General features: G+C 32.5%; 1 long non-coding RNA gene across 1 annotated transcript; it reads right to left on the bottom strand.

Moving 5' to 3' along the window:
• Positions 1 to 1,261: 1,261 nt before the first annotated feature.
• Positions 1,262 to 12,630, bottom strand: LOC130677368 (uncharacterized). Its single transcript, XR_008991585.1, has 3 exons — positions 12,480 to 12,630; positions 10,239 to 10,344; positions 1,262 to 1,472 (listed from the first exon to the last, which is right to left on the bottom strand). It is a non-coding gene; the product is annotated as an uncharacterized LOC130677368 (long non-coding RNA).
• Between the last annotated feature and the right edge of the window lie 376 nt (positions 12,631 to 13,006).

Raw genomic sequence — 13,006 nt, 5'->3', positions numbered from 1 at the left:
TTTTACGTTGGGATATCCCACTTGGGTCCCAAACAGAACCCAATTGGGAAAAATTACAATATTTTTTTTAATTTGACGTTGGGATATCCCACTTAGGTCCCACACAGAACCCAATAGGGAAAAATTACATTAATTTTTTTTATTTCCACGTTGGGATTTTCCACTTGGGTCCCACACAGAACCCAATTGGGAAAAATTACAATATTTTTTTTAATTTTATGTTGGGATATCCCACTTAGGCCCCACACAGAACCCAATAGGGAAAAATTACAATATTTTTTTTAATTTTACGTTGGGATTTATCACTTAGGCCCCACAAAGAACCCAATTGGGAAAAATTACAATATTTTTTTATTTTCACGTTGGGTTTTCCCACTTAGACCCCGCTCAGGCCCCAATTGGGAAATATCGACCATAAATTATTTTATTTTTGTTTGGGATTTCCCAATTGGGTTCTGATTGGGCCCTCATGGGGATTTCCCTCTTGGGAATTCCCCATTGGGACCCAATTAGGGCCAGATACATACAGTGGGCATTCCCTCAGTAATTTCCTGTCGGGATATAATTTAATTTTTTTCCATTCTAATATAATAAAACATACTAACTGGGATAGTTCAATTTACTAAATATAACTACAAATTATTATGCAATATAAGAGATTTTCCATAACCAGTATATGAGAAATTACTAAACGACTTGTAAAATAAGCCTATCTGTTGATGAATTTTTCATATAAATCATAAGCGTTTCAAGATTACTATCCAAATGTAGGAATTATTCTCATATTTTTTTGTGAAATTTACTATATTTTCTTCTCTGTGTAACTATTTTTGCATTTAAAAACGTTTCAATCATTCTAGATAATTGAAAATTAAAATTTAGCACAATAAACCCAATTATTTAATTTTCTAAGTGTACCATCTCATTCGAACTAATCCTTGATACAAAGTACAGGTCTCATTGAAGGCTTTTGGAATAACTTTTTTAAACGAACCCATAAAATAATTAAACAAAAAGATATTTATTTTTTTTCCGTGATATTCCACATCGTTAGTCCGGCCCTCCATCGGATCAACCATCTTTTATTGCTATGAAATAGATCTCACTCTACTTTATTTAACATAAATCGCCGGCAATAACAGCATTGCGACTCAGTAATAAAACACGACTCCATTTTTAAAGAGCTACAAAAAGTATTTTTTTCTTCCAAGGTTCATGAATAATAACTTCAATAAATTTTTATTATTATTATCATATTTATTAGTATTGAATAAGACCAATATTACAATATTCATAAGGTGCCATTTTTTGTAACAAAAATCTACAATTTTGAAATTGTCGTATACTCCTGACAGAAAATTTGTAAAACTTCACTTTTAGAGATTCTCGGCGAATTCCCGAAGAGGCACCTTTGCGCAAGTACCGCTCTTACAAGCGTAACCTCTACAGCCACACTGAGAGAGCCAACTACACTGAAAATAGAAAATTATGATATTAATTTATTATAAAATTTGCGATGAAATTGAGCTCTTGGAGCTCGAAAATACTTTTGTATGCCGTTGTTTAAAAAAAAATCGTTTTTTACGATTTTTTCTCCAACGATATCTCTCAAATGAATTGACCGATTGAGACGGTAAACGTGGCAATCGACGCGTTTTATCAAGTTCGAAAGCTAATCAAATTTTGGAATTGATCGGATGAGTCACTTCGAAGATAATCGAAGAAAACCGTTTTCCACTATTTCTTTTTCGATCGATATCTCTCGAACGAATAAACCGATTGAGATGGTTGAGGCGGCAATCGACGCGTTTTATAGAATTCTAAAGCTGATAAGATTTCGGAATCGATTGATCAAGCCATTTCTAAAAAATTTTCAAAAAACTATCTATATTTTTCTCAATTTATCTATAAATTGTCTTATTGAGAGGTTTGCATGTTTAGGTTTCCACTATATTTTAATGGTGTATTACCGTACGATGGACGGTGTGGCTCAATAAGTTATAGATCAAATTGAATGGAATATAGTAGAGGGCCGGATAGCTTAACTGGTAGAGCACTCGGCGCGATACCGAATTGGCCTGGGTTCGATTCCCAGTTCGGGCTATCTATATTTTTCTCAATTTATCTATAAATTGTCTTCTTGAAGGGTTTGCATGTTTAGGTTTCCACTATATTTAAAAGGATATAAATATAAAAAAAATATAAAAAATGGATATAAAAAAAAGCTCTTCGAGCTCGAAAATTCGTTTGTATGCTGTTGTTTTCGAAAAAAAAACGTTTTTCACCATTTTTTCTTCCACGATATCTCTCAAACGAATCGATCGATTGAGACGGTTAAGGTAGCAATCGACGCGTTTTATCAAGTTCTAAAGCTGATCAAGTTTCGAATTTAATTTATTGCGTCGTTTTTGAGATATTTCAAAAAAAATTTTTTTTTTTTTAATTCTTTCGACAACGGTTTCTCTTGAATGAATGAACCGATTTTGATGGTTATGGTGGCATTCGACGTGGCTTATATAGCGCTAGAGCCCAGTCGATTTTGGGATCAATCCATCGAGCACATTAAAAGTTATCCAAAAAAAACATTTTTGAAAAAAATTTATTTTTTGAATATCTCTGAACGAGCCCTACCGATCAAGCTCAATTTCTTACAGCTTCAAAATATTGACAAGCCGCGTCGAATGACACCTTAAAGTTCAAAATCGGTTTATCCGTTCAAAAGATACAGGTATTTACATACGTACGTACGTTCATACATACATTCATACACTCGGACATCACCATGAAATTACCCGTGTAAAAAAAATTTTCGTTCATAATGAATTTAAGTTTGAATTTCATGACGAAACTCAGAACGTGACACAAATATGACTTTCATCATGAATTTACTCCAACTTTTCGTCTAGTAAATCAGTACCAATTATAAAATTAATTTATTACGTCTTTGGATTGGACTTGGGATGACTTCGATAGAAACTTGACTGATTTTTTACTGCATTAAACCTTTTGTCATATTTATCGACTCAGAAATTACCAATGAACTTCTTCTATCAAGTACTTAATTTACGTAAATCAGTTTCGATTGTAAAATTAATTTAGTGAATGAACTTCGGATCACTTGGATTTAAATTTTACTGAGTCATAATTTTGACGTGATTAAAGTTGATAATATTAATTCATGATGAAAGTCATATTTGTGTCACGATCTGAGTTTCGAGACGAAATTTATATTTGAATTCATTATGAACAATAATTTTTTTACACGGGTAGTCGGAATAGCTTCCTAGGACCTCAAGACGTCGACATATGATGAAAATTCGATTTTCGTAAATCGGATCGTAACCAATAACTTCCCGAATTTTTGAAAATTTACAATTTTCTTAGCGGGAAGTTAAAAATGTAGCCTTCAAATGACACACCCTAATATATATATTGTGACGTTACATTGCCGAGGGGATGGAGTTGAGGGTTGGAGTAAGTGTGAGCCTGTGTGATAGTGAGAGAAAAAGTGACTGTGTGTGTCGAGTTGAGGGTGGTTGATAGTGAGCTGAGTATATGGAGTGTCTGTGTGATGGAGCGTAGATTTAACGGGGGATTTCTAGCTGTGTCGCGGATAGTGGCCAAGATAACGTGCCTCCCGACCAGTGATGACGACTAGGTCTAGGCTTAGCCCTCGGGGTTGACGTGGTGATCGCGGAGGTGCGACTGAGATGTCGCCGCCCCTTCGTGGTGGTACCCGGAGTTAGCTGGGGTACGGATACGGTTATTGGGGGGATGGCAGGCCTCGTTCGCGATGCTCGAGGAAGCCAACAATTCGCTAACTTCGGATATCACGGGGAGGGACATTACGAGAAGGCCCGTGAGTCCACGGCTTGTATGCTTGTGAAGGAAAGAATGGATGGAGAAGCGAGAATGTGGGATTGAAAGAGAAGGAATGGAGTGGGCGAGTTAGAGTGGGAGATTATCGTGAAACAGTTGTGTGACTACCGTTGAGGAGAAAAGTGGAGACTTGGCGTTGCTCGTGAACGAGTCGACCCAGTAGTCGAGTTTGGAGTTTTAGGGTAAGCGGTGGTGAGTCGGAGAGTCGCCATGGTGGACCTCGACCGCGACCGTGGACTGCTGTCGTTTTGGAGCTTGTGGCTCTGGGTGCTCTTGGAGCCATTTGTCGTGATAGTTGTCGCAAATTACCGCATTATTTATTTATATTTTATTTTATATCTTATCTAGTAGTGTATAAAGTTTGTGATTCGTCGTCGTCGAGAGGTTCCCGATGTCTTGCCCAGGTATTTATTTGCGTGATGGACCGAGAGTATTGGACCGCGGGTCTTTTGGGCTCTCCGCGTCACTCTCGCGTCATCTTTATGGTAATTTTATTTAGTTTTGTTTTGTTATTTTATGTCTTTTCTGTTATGTAAATAATCGGCTTCTTTCGCATTGAAAGAACCGCGACCTTCTCTCCACAACCTAGCATACTGAGCGCACCAGGACATGCCACTACCACCGGTCATGTCTCTCATCTCCAAAGGGTATAGTTTATAGGTTTTAATTTACGTGTACGTTTAGTCCGGTTGCCGATACCGGGGAAATAAAAGTCGGCTGGCGCCCGTCAGGATCTGGAAGAGATGAGAGGGGTGATTGGTGGTCGAAGTGTAACGTAGCCCGATTTTGAGTAATTTGAGTTTTGGAGTAAATTTGTTGAGTAAAAAGTTTTGAGTAATTATTGGGTTTAATTGAGTCTTCAGAAATATTACGTTACAATATATTAGGATGATTTAAAAAACAAACAAATTTTTGTTTTTTTTCCAAACAGGTTCAAAAGTTTCATTTAGATAAAGAAAGACGCCTGTGAAAATTAGAGCTCGTAATATTAATATTAGGAGGTTCCTCATCGCACTTTTCTATTTTCCGTACGAATAACATCCCGGGTTGAAAAATTTGATCTGATTTTAGTCTAACTGGACTGTATTTGGACTACTTGGTCTGTTATTGAACTTCGATAAAAATTTTAATCTGTTTTTGATCTACCCGGACTGAAAAATTTGACCTGATTTTAGTCTGATTGGACTATTTGATCTGATTTTGATCTTTTATGAAAATTTTAAGCTGTTTTCGACCTGCTACTTTAAAAAACAAACGCGTTACGAGCAGACTAAATTAGATTAATTCGTGAACTTTAAAAAATTTTAGTTCTGCAAATTTACAAGGACAAAACTAGATTAAATCATGGACTTATAAAATTTTTATCTATAGGCAATATTTATGAAAAAATATTAAGTTGCAGAATTGATTATGTTTTATTTACTATTTATTTACTATCTTTTGTTTAAAAATGTCGGCAGTTAATGAAAATTTGACAGCTTAATTTTTTAGTTGTCTTCATTGAATATTTATATCATTGAATGAAAGTGATAAAACAACTCTTAAAATGTCAAGAATTTTCTCTTATTTACTGGATAAAATTGAAAATATTTTGGCATAAGAAAACATCAAAATTTTTGTGCTACGGAGAAAAATGTTGGCTCGAAATCTACCAATTTTTATTATGCTGTCGACCAAACTTGAAACAGAAAGTAAAGTATCCAAAAAATTACCATGCTCTTATAAAAAATTATTATGCTGCATCAAAATTATTATAATGTATGGAAGTAATTGATATTGAAGCTCATCGATAAGTTTCTCGCGAGTAATAAGTAATGTGATACAGTATAATCATTTTTTGTAAGAGCACGATAATTTTTTGGATGCTTTACTCCCTGTTTCAAGTTTAGTCGACAGCATTGTAAAAATTGGTAGGTTTCGAGCCAACATTTTCTCTCTGTGACATCTTAATATGGAAGCGCATTAGCATGTTTTAAATACCAAGAAAATTAAAATAAATTAATAAATCTAGATTATTATTATTATTATTATTATTATTATTTATATTTATAAAAAGTCCTGTATTTGTCCTTAAAAACAATTGAACACAGACTAAATATTATAGAAAATAAAGTCTGTTTTTGTCCTTAAAAACAATTGAACACAGACCAATAATTATAATAAAAAAGTCTGTTTTTAGTCTAAACGCGATTTAAAACAGACTAAATATCATACGAAAATAAGTCTGATATTAGCCTGGATAAGGAATAGTACGGGCAAAAACAGATTAAATTCTTATCTAAAATAAATACGATTTATAAACTTGAATTAAAGAAAAAATATTTGAATTCATCATTTAGGGGAGGGTGGGGCAGAGCGGCCCCCCTAAGCCAATTATTAGTTTTTGTGGCTTTCAACCATAAGATCACTTTACTTTTGTCCTATTTCGAACAAATATATGGACATTTTTCCAAAATTCTGAAAAAAAATTTTTTCTTTATACCTCGGCCGAAAGTACGTACGTTCGGCCTCGGGTTCACGGCAGAAAATCTAGCGTTCGTGCCGTGCTGGGATTACTCACGCGCCATCTATAACAGCAGGCCGAAAGAAAGCAGTAGCGGGACGAAAGAGTTTTTCGTGCACACTGCTACCCGGTGATACGTATATTACCGTCACTTTGACAAGATTTTCGGACACTCCTGCTCGTATTCACAACCTCAAAACTTGTTTACAATTAATTCGAAATTTTATATGTCTGTTTTTTTGAAAAAGTAAAATTTACTAAAGATTAATAAAGACTATAAAATTATTTGTAATAAATTTAATAATTTAAAAAAAATTAGAAATTATAAAAATCAAAAATTATTTAAAAGTTGCGCCCACAGTTTTTTTAATTTTCTTCAAGTGTATATTTTTAGTTTTTATTTTTTTGTAATCGGTTTTAAAAAAAAAAAAATCCGAAAATTGTTAATTGACTGTTAACTTCAGGATAATTATTTCTTTTAAAAATGTGTAATGATGATTTTTTTATCGATGTATTTCATGCCTGCCCCCCGACCAGCAGCACTCGCTTCGCTCGTGCCGCAAATGTCGGGGCAGGCATCAATACCTGCTAAAACTTCATTACGTAATTTATGCATCTTTGATTTGTCAACGTACTTTCGTCCGGGCATAAAGAAAAATGGTATACACTTCACGGGCAGAAAATTGGAGAGCCCTGAACTGCGCGTCTGATGCCCTCGGCTTCGCCTCGGGCATCATGACGCGCAGTGCAGGAATCTCTAACTTTCTGCCCTTGTAGTGTAATATACTATTTTTTTTTTCTGGGGCAGAATGGCCCCCCTCCAAAAAGTGATAAAAAAAATTTTTTTTTTCGTTTTTTTTTTTTTTAAATTGTTTTCATCATTAAGAATGTATTTTTTTCTCTTGACAACTATTTTTGGTCTTATATTACTCGATAAAAATTTTTTAAAGCGTAAAAAATCGTTCACTCTCGATTACCTTAATTACTAATTTTTATTTAATAAAAAAAAACATCAATTCTGTAATTTTACTTTATTTCAAAAATTTATCAACTAAAAAAAAAAAATTTAATTTTTATAAATTTTTAGTGACCAAATTTGCCTCTTACATAGAGAAACGGCCGAAAAATATGAAAAAATAATTTTTTCGGAAGTTTCGGCTGGTCCATTTTGCCCCAGGTGGCATGCGTAGGGCTAGAAATGTGTAATTATAATAATTTTTTTTTTAATTTGACGATAAAAATATGAAAAAATCACTTTTTCAAAATTTCGGGCTTGTCCATTTTGCCCCAAATGTCATGCGTAGGGGTAAAAATGCGCAAACATATCGGATTTATAGTAATTAGTCAAAAAAAAAAAAAATTTTTTTTTGATCAAAATTTCAGGGGAGCCACTCTGCCCCACCCTCCCCTATTTTAAAACAGATCTAATTTTTTGACCCGGGATGGAAAAAATTTTTTTTACATCTTCTGATTTTTATAAGTAGCTAACAATGTGTCATAGGAATAATTGGCAGGCATATTTTTGTAGGGAAATGAATGTTCTACAAAAAAAGATTCTTATCATTTTTTGAGGAATCTATTTGTTCAAAAGTTATTTGAGGTTGAAGTCGAATTCATATTAAATTTTGAGATTTTCTTACTTTTCCGGTGAAACTATCAGACCTATTACAAAATATCATTCAACCCTTTTTGTGGACAATTTTATTCCCTAGAAGTTATTTTGAATGAAGTTTTTTTGAATTCCGCATTTTTTTCTAGTTATTTTTATTTTAATGTCAAGCTCTTAAAATCGATCAGAACACTATTTTTTTTTAGGAGCTTGGCATTAAAATGGAAATAACTAGAAAACAATGCAGAATTTGAAAAAAATTTATCAATGATAATTTGTAGAAAATAAAATTGTTTACAAAAATGATTTTATGACATTTTATAATAAGTTTGATAGTTTTGCCGGAAAAGTAAAAAGATCTCAAAATTTACTCTTACTTGACTTTGAGCTCCAATAACTTTTGAACAGATGGATTTGTCGAAAAATGATAGGAGACTTTTTCTGTAGAGCGTTAAATTCCCTACAAAAATATATGCTGGGCTTATTCGTACAATGAGCCATTGCTGAGGTGAAAAATTCCAAACTAAAAAAGTTTTTTTTTCCATGTTATTTAAACGTAAAATAGAAATTTACGATGAGCGACCTTTCGAAATTGATATTAAGAGCTCCCGTTTTCACAGGCTTCTTTTTTTATGACTAGCAAGATATTTCACTGCGGGTTTTGAAAAAAAAAAAATAGTCGATTTTTTTGAACCGGTCTAATATATATATATATATATATATATATATATATATATATATATATATATATATATATATATATATACATTAGGGTGCTTTTATTTTCGCAACTATTTTTTTTTTTCGCTCCCATCCCGAAATTTTGTTGGAAATACCCCCAAAAAAAATCCCTGAGAGTTTGAGCCCTTAATATTAATATTAAGTACTCGACCACAGCGTGTGAAGATTTCCCATTTAAAATACACGTAAACTTGGGTTTTTATTTTTTAAACTTCTATAACTCCGCGGCATTTTATGATATCATCTCGCCCAAAGTCGCGATTTTCTCAGAATTAAATGTTCTACAAAAGTGCTCGTGGTCGCGAAGTCGTAACTCGTACAGGTGGGGTAGTACGGACCGCTAAACTTAATTTTTTCATAGGATTCTTGTTTTTTCTCTCAACAACAAAACCTACAGAAAAAATGTGAATGATAATTTTATAGGAATTTCAATTCTCTACAAAAAAGGTCCTTAGCACCAAATCACTCAGATTGATATTTTCTGAGATATTAGTCAAATAAAAAATCAATATTTTCTAAGATTTGATTCGACTTTTTATGGGAATTCAATGCTGCGTAAACTTCAATAATTAATATCTCAAAAAATATCAATCTAAGTGATTCGGTGCTAAGGACCTTTTTTGTAGGAAATTAAATTTCCTATAATGTTGTCGTTTGCATTTTTTCTGTAGGTCTTGTTGTTTATGAGATAATGAGAGAAAAAACAAGAATTCTATGAAAAAATTCAATTTAGCGGTCCGTAGTACCCCACCTATATGAGTAACGACTTCGCGACAATGGGCACTTTTGTAGAGCATTTAATTCTGAGAAAATCGCGACTTTGGGCGAGATGATATCATAAAATGCCGCGGAGTTATAGAAGTTTAAAAAATAAAAACCCAAGTTTACGTGTATTTTAAATGGGAAATCTTCACACGCTGTGGTCGAGGACTTAATATTAATATTAAGGGCTCAAACTCTCAGGGATTTTTTTGGGGGGTATTTCCAACAAAATTTCGGAATGGGAGCGAAAAAAAAAAAAATAGTCGCAAAAATAAAAGCACCCTAATATATATATGTATATATATATATATGAGTAGTGTTATATCATCACTGCACTGACTGCACTGAGGCATTTCGTGAAACGTCAGATGGATAAGTTAGTCAGATTGTGTATAATGAAGTTATACATCAAGCGCCGCAAGAAGACTACGACATATATATAAAATAAAATACATATATAAAAAATAAATAAAAATCGACCGAAAATTGAACGGGGTATGAACATACATACATGAATTTTTTTATAAATGGTGTTTTTGAACCCTACGGAACGAATTATGATAGGTTGTCACAAAATTCCTTGAAAAATCAACTATGAGGACAAATGCAATAGCTAGATTACAAAAAAATCTACCTAGAAATTCCTGCCGATTTTATTGAAATTAAAATAATGAGTCACAATCAAAAGCTCATTGTCTTTATTTGATTTTATTGTTTTACCGTATAATAATTATTATTACTTACCCAATGGCCGTCACATTGTCCTGCAACAGCATAGAAGCAGCCAATGAATAAAATTATTGATAACAGTAAAATAACTCGTGACATTTTGCTTATTTTTTCTTTTTTTCTGGAAAAATCGAATAATTATTCGAATAAAATGTTTCTGCTAAATTATCGAGTTGTTTCTAATAGTTATTGAATTGTTTTCTGTACACAGAAAAAAAGGTTGACTTGGCCCAAGATAATTTTTGCCTTCATTTTTTTATTCTTGGGCTGAGTAATTGGGTTTTTTTAATCCGAGAATATTTTCTTCGACTAATATTATAAAAATATTGTGTCAAGAATAATTAAATTTTAATTCAAGTTAAATAATCTTGATTCAAGAATAATTATTTTAAATCAAATTTATTTTGTTTCCAACCAAGTAAAAAAAACTATCAAAACAAGATACTTTTCTGTCTTGGTTGGTGAGTATAGTAAATTGTCACAATATATATCAACATCTCAAACCAAGAACTTTTTTTGCGTGGCAGAAGAACATTTCCTCTCAGTTTGAGAAAACTACATTATCGACTCAAGACAACGGTCTATTGGAATGAGAAAATTTTAATTTTGATTTAAATAAATTATAATCTTAACTTAATAAAATAATTTTTCTTGAATCATGCAAATATTTACTTCACGGAAGACATAAAATTCTCCCATTGATGATTTTTTTTCTTGACTTAAAAAAAATGTAGTCTCGATTCAAGAAAATAAATGACTCTACTTGAAAAAATATATCGTCCTATATTTTTGAGTGAATTTAACCTAGTATAAATATTAAATGTTGTGAAGCAGGAAATTATATGTGTATATACAGAATGTCACGATGCGGCAGTAGAGGGGATAAGAAATAAACATCCTCGATTAATGGTTTATGAACAACTTAAGAAAAAATAAATGGTTTGCTCATGGTAGGAATCGAACCCAGACCGATTCGGCATCACGCGAGAGCTTTACCAGTTATGCTATCCGATCATTCCCTGAACGTTCGTTTACTTCACCTATATCCAGTAAGCACACTGTACAATGTAGAGTCTACACTACCGTCACTTTAGTATAGTACAGTTAGCTTTCCCAAGAGAATTTTTGCGTTGGGCCGTGAACGCAGTTGCTGTTGGTTCAAACGTCTACGCTCACTCGCCGCAACACAACAAAATACTTGAACCAAGATATTTCTTACCATTGAGTCGAGTACTTTTAATTCTTGACTCGAGTCACAAATTATCTCGATTCAAAATAAATTATTCTTAAACAAAGAATATTTTACTTTTCGGACAATTGATTATATATTGGGGCAAAATATTTATTTTTCTCACTTTAAGAAAATATTTCTTACTTCAAGAAACATATATTATATTGGGTGAATAAAAAAAAATCTTATGCCAAGATGACTAAATTTAAGAAAATTTTGTTCTTGAACCAAGAAAATTTTCGTTTTCATTCAAAATTGCAAAAAATATTCTTGCGGCAAGAAAAAATTTCTTGCGCCAAGATATCCTTTTTTTCTGTGTAAAAGATACAACTTTCTTTTACGTAGCATATACAAGAAAAGTTCTTTACGTAAACGCGTAATTTTTGTATTGTCTTTGAGCAAAAATTCTGTTAGCTATTTATATGTCTCGATGTCTTTGAGCTTATTTTACAATTTTACTTTCAATTTGAACTTTTTTGATTTAGGATTTCTGTGATCTGAATAGAGATTAATTTAAACTTATTATTTATTGATAATCATTCAATTAATAATTGCCAAAATGTATACTGCCCATGACTACCCCACCTTTTTACGAATAAAGAAATGAAATAGAATAATAAAATCAAGTGAATTGAAAGATTTTATCAAATCTAATACAATTGATCGCGATGAATAAAAAACTTTTGTCTCTGAATAATAAATAAATTAAGTAATTTTCCATTAAATTTTTTCAGAATTAGCTATTCGTCGATGTCCGTAGTTGTCCTATATTCTTCTAATTTCCATTCGTATGTATTAGCAAAATAATCTAAATATTTTTTTCCGTAAAATTTTTATCTTAAACTAAAAATTATGTTTTGATTAGTTACAAATTTAGCATAGATATAGCTATTACTAGCAAAATTCGTCAATGTTCTATAACAATTTTTCTTTGAGGAAATCTGAGAAATACCGTTACCGAATATCTATTATTTGAATTACACTCTATTTCAATAATTTAAAATGTAAAAGTAGTAATCTCCTACCAATAGTGTTCCGTTGAACTTGTAGAAACTGCTGGGTACCGATCGGTTAAAACACGGTCTTCTTATACTCTCGAAATGGTTACTGGGGGAGTCCCATTAAGTATGCCTTATACAACGGCTGCTTGTTATTTCGGTAATGTAGATACATGTTATGACGTTATGAGCAACCTTGGAAAACTGATAGTGCAGCAATTATAATAATAATCGTTGAAAAATTTAACTTATCATCTTTTAAAGGAAAGGTAATTGGATGAATAAGCAACTTAAATAATATATTTACAGTAAAATATACATGTGGGTGTTTTTTTTTATTCGGCCATTTTTAACTTCCCGCTAGGAAAATCGACGATTTTCGAAAAATTGGGAAGTTATTGTTTTCACCCCGATTTGCGAAAATCGAAATTTCATCAGATGTCGACGTTTTGAGGTCCTAGGAAGCTATTCTGACTATTTTTAGAATGATGTCCGAGTGTCTGTATGTATGTATGTATGTGTGTGTGTGTGTGTGTGTGTGTGTGTGTGTGTGT

Source organism: Microplitis mediator, chromosome 11, assembly GCF_029852145.1.
Source record: "Microplitis mediator isolate UGA2020A chromosome 11, iyMicMedi2.1, whole genome shotgun sequence".
NCBI classification, from domain to species: domain Eukaryota; kingdom Metazoa; phylum Arthropoda; class Insecta; order Hymenoptera; family Braconidae; genus Microplitis; species Microplitis mediator.
This window is presented reverse-complemented; position numbering and strand designations above follow the sequence as displayed.